Source organism: Geospiza fortis, unplaced genomic scaffold, assembly GCF_000277835.1.
Source record: "Geospiza fortis unplaced genomic scaffold, GeoFor_1.0 scaffold11, whole genome shotgun sequence".
Lineage (NCBI taxonomy): Eukaryota > Metazoa > Chordata > Aves > Passeriformes > Thraupidae > Geospiza > Geospiza fortis.
In genome coordinates, this window is record NW_005054304.1 from 11,144,892 (window position 1) to 11,149,668 (window position 4,777).

Genomic DNA, 4,777 nt, shown 5'->3' on the forward strand with positions numbered 1-4,777 from the left:
GCCTCAGATTGGCAGTAAGCCTCCAGAACCTGCCCTCACCACTGATGGGAACTGGCCCCCAGCCTTGAGTGTCCCCCAAACCACTTCCCTCCAGCAGGACAAGGTGCTAAAAGACATGCTGTGACAAGAATGTGACTTCCCTAAGCAGTGGTGCGGGTACAGCTTAGCTCAGGTTTCTGAGGCTCTTTGTGCTTGTTTGAGCCTGCTGGGCTCTCCCATGGGTTGAGCACTCTCCAGCTGCTTGCCTGTGAAGCACTGCACCCTGCTCCCATGCTCCTTCCCAGGAAAGCACCCCCATCCACCAGCCCAGTCACAATACCCTGAGAGACAGGGCAAGGGCACCCTCCTACACCCTGAGCCTCTCTGCCAGGCACACCAGACACAAACAACTTGTCCCTGCTGACAGCAGAGTGCCTGAGACGCAGAGCAGGAGCAGGGGGAGATCCCAGGAGCTGGGGATGTCCCACTGAGGGTGATCCCTCCCTGCGGTGGTAATGAGGCTGTCAGAGCAATGAGGAAGGCATCTGTGAGTGTTTCTATTGTGCTCACTGAGCTGTCCCCAGCTGCGGCCAGCTGTGTAGAGAAGACAGTGAGCAGCTAGCATTCTTTGTCAGTGCCAGCTTCCCAGGAGCTCTCTTTAACAACCAGCTTGCTAAAGGGAACAAAAATTTTAAAGTTGATTGCTTAGGATGCTTGAAGCCACTCCTTGGCACCCAGCAGATGGAGCAGAGTCTCCATTACATTCCTTCCCTGTTCATTGTTATTCTGTGAGTCGTTCTGGTTGTCTGCCAGTGTCACAGGGCACCACAGGTGGCACAGTACCTGTGGTGTGTGTCACAGAGATGACCCATCCTGTTCATCGTCTGTAGCAATTCTCCCGCAGCTGGTGGCACCAGAGCCACCCCTCCACGGGTGCCTGCCCAGACTGGTCCAACAGAAACCACAGGCTGCCAGCTGCATGGCACTGCTGCCATGAGGTGGGCACAAGGGCCAGGAACCTGTGGGCTCCCTGGTGTGGGACAGCACAGGGGGAAAATGGGTCCTTGTCCCTCATGGTGAAGGGTGAGCAAAGTCATGGGATGGTCAGCGCCCATGCTCAGCCTTGAAGTTAGTCTTCAGGGTAGCATTCCTGCTACAACTGAGAGCCATGGTGGCAGGCAAGTGTTAGGACAGAGCTCATCCCTGCTCTGGGAGGGCTAAAGTCCCTTCATTGACCTTGAAGTATTTGATCACTGAAGTATTTGAGTCAGGAGCTCCAAAAGCTCTCTAGGCAGCTTCAGCCTAGAGATTCAGAACAGAACAGATTTCAGCAGATATTTTCCAGCCCCACCTCCCTGACTTGCTCCCTAGAAAACACACAGCCGTCCGAGTCTGTGCAAGGGCACTCGCTCCCCTGCACATTCCCCTGGCACTGCCAGGGCAGAGAGTGGATCTGCAGGTCTACTCTGTCCTCCCTCCCTGCCTCTCACCGGTGCCGGGCCGTGTTTTCCTGGCCGGGCACGGCAGCAGCTCCCACGTGTGCTGATGCCCTGCTGGCTGTGTCTGCGTGCCGCAGCACGCTCTGCCTACAAGCTATGGCAGCGCTGCTGAAAATCCTCCCGGCAAGGAACTGCACGTATCAGCTCCCGGTTTAGTCACTTCAAAACAATCTGGTTAGTAATAGTGAGAGAAAGGAGGAAGACTGTACCCCAGGCAGAGATTGCACATGGAAATACCAATGAGATGACACTGTTCTCTGAGAAGTGCTGGAACAACGGGAGGAATAATAAAACACTGCAGTTTCCATCCACACAACTGTATCCCACGAACAAAGTAAAGGCAGGAATCTTATTGGAAGTCCCATCTGATTAGTATCTGTCTGGCCTGGATCCCTTCTGCTGCTGAGGAGAGACAGGCTGAACCCTACCCACAAAAACCAAAGGAAAATGCATGAAGGAGAGAGCAGAAGAGGCAGCTGCTGATCCCAGACCAGCAGCCCTGCTCCAGCAGCAGGAGCCACCTGTGCCCACCTCCTCTTGCCCCTGCCCAGGGCATGGTCTGGGTAAGCACAGTGTGCTGCTGGCTCTTGGGGTGCAACCAGTGTTTCTGCTCTCCTAGGGAAAAACTGATCAAAAGAACAATGACTCAGTCACGTTCTTGTGTGTTGGGATGTCCAACAAAGGCAATTGCCAGCTGCACCCCAAAGAACAACCAATCTCTTATGCAGTTATGGGGCAAGTGGGGTATGGGGGTAGAAGTCTCATCTGGTTAGCTGCAAGAGTTGTCCTGTGAGTCAGAACTGGCTAGTTAGAAAACTCTTCTCTAACTGAATGGAAGCCAAAATATTCTGTAAAGCCTTGTTTCCAGCCACGTTTTTTTTTTTGGATTAGCGGCCAGAAAACCCCAGCACATCAGGAAAAAAAACCACTGGTAAATAAAACAGAAGATGGCTTTTGAGGTTCTCCTTTGCATTGGGGTGTTCAGAGAGAGAAAGGAAGCTTTTGTGCTATCTCTGACACTTGGGTTGGGGTAGAGTCTGGAAAGCACATATTTTTAAATTCACATAACATTCAGAAAAACGAAGAAAATCTCTGCTTAATCCCCAGACAAGTGGTGCTGGTGCTAAGCCTCATTTTCAGGAAAGAAAACATGGCAAAATTCAAGATAGACACATGCATGAAAACGAGGAAACATGAACAAGTCAGAAAAGTTGTGTTAGAGCCCATTCTATCCTGATGGCTTGACAAGTTGCTTCCCCCCTCTCCTTTCCCTGTTTTTTTCCATTCTGTCTCCACGCAGTGTTAAAGGGACAACAACTGGGCTACAGCATAAGCTGTGTGTCAAATACCCACCCCACCTCCCCCCAAAAGTGACCTCAGCCAATATCTTGCCATGGAGCAGTATGGATGATATTCAAGCCTCTGCAGAGGGGTCCAGAGCAGTGGGGTGCTGAATGCAGGCTGCAGCTGCCAACCCCTCCCTGCAATGCCACAGTATTATGCAAAATCGTCCCATGTACATCACAACAGCTGTACTTCTTCTCAACAGGAAGAAAGTCTCTGTGATGGGCCTGGATGCACCCTTCATTTTGTTTCTATTTAATTCTGCTGACAAAGGACATCCTCTGGGACAGGATCTCTTCATATCAGGTGAGGCATTAATTCCAGCAGTACTTCGACCCTCTCCCAGGAGGAGAAATGGGGCGTAAAAGATTTCAGAAAAGGTCAGAGAAGCATTAACATGTGCCAGCCAGATGCGCACAGATTCGTGGCATGACTTTCACACTGTCACTGCAGGACTCCCAGCCCCTCTGAAACCATTTCAATGGGGTGTCTCAGCCTGAAACTGCCAGGGCTCCCAGTGCAAGCCTGGGCTGAGCTCACAGGCTAAGAGAAAAGGGTTTTTCCACATTAAAGGCTTTCTCTCCGTTGACAGTAATAAACAAGGGAAGAGAGGAGCCTATCCTGTTCCTGCAGGCCACGTTACTCACATTTTGCAACTCTTGGGGCATATGCATGGAAGGAAAAAAAAGACAGCATACAAACATAGGAAAATCTTTCTGGATCAGAATATTTTCCCATCTGTCCCGTCACCGAGGCTGGCCAAGAGCAGATGCCAGAGCCGAGCACAGACATGGGGCAGATAAGTAGCAATACCCCTGAGAGCTCCCTCAAGGACGTGTCAGTATGCAGTTTGGGACCTCTGTCTGGACTTTCCAATACTGGGGTGGAAATCCAAGGCTGAGTCCTGCTGCAGGGGTCTGCCCCAGCCTCCCTTAATGCACCCTGATGCCCCCAGGCACAGCTCCTGGAGCCATCCCCTGGCCAATTGTCCAATCTGCTTGTGTGCACCCATTGCTAGCCGTGCTCCTGTTGCTTAGCACCAGTGATAAATAGACATATTCCTTTGGCCAGGTGCCTGCCCAAGGCATGCAGGATCAAGTCTTCTCCCAAAAACCTCTCTGGCAGCCACTGAGCAGCACCATTTGGTTTATCAGGCATTGAAGCTATCCCCTGATCTTGCTTGATCAATGTCATCCTGCTAGGAAAACTGGCACAGGTCTGCCTGTCCTTTGGCACAGATCTCTTTGCAATCTCCTTGCCTTGGCCCATGCTTCCCCCAAAATTACAAAACCTCTAAAGGATGGTCTTGGCCCACTGCTAAACATATGGCAGGTTTCTTGCCTGGGTTTGTCCATTCACTTCTCCCCAGGGTCAGGGCTCCCTCCCTCTGGCTCCAGCCAGCTCCACATCTTTTGCATTCTGTGCCAGTTTGAGTTTTGCTCTGGCAGATAATCTCAGCCACTGCAAGCCATACTCAATTTTTCATGAGCCCTTTCTTCAGCCTCTCTCATTTTCCAGCATCCCCTTCCAGCTGTCTATAAACTGGAGAGAAAAATCAGCCCCTCCCCACTGCACTCCACCCCACAAGATGCCTCTTTTTAAGCTGTCTAATGCTCCCAGACCACCACACTGAGAACGGCAGGCTCCTGGGCACTTTAATCGAGGAGAAGGCTTTGGCAGAGGATGTCCTGCTCTCCTCCCCATCCCCAGCCAGGCTGTGCCTCTGAGGGCTGCAGCAGCAGCAGGACAGATCCAGGACCCAGTCCTGCCCTTACACCCAGGCTGGCGGGATCACAGAGCTGACTAAAGCGACAGCAGGCTCAGGACTGTTAAACCTGGACACATCATTTGCAAGACACTCGCGCGGGCTCCTTCCAGCGGCGCAGCGGGATGCGGCCCGGCCGGGCGGGACGGGCTCGGCTGCAGCTCCGCTGCACGAAGCGCAGTTTCCGCCG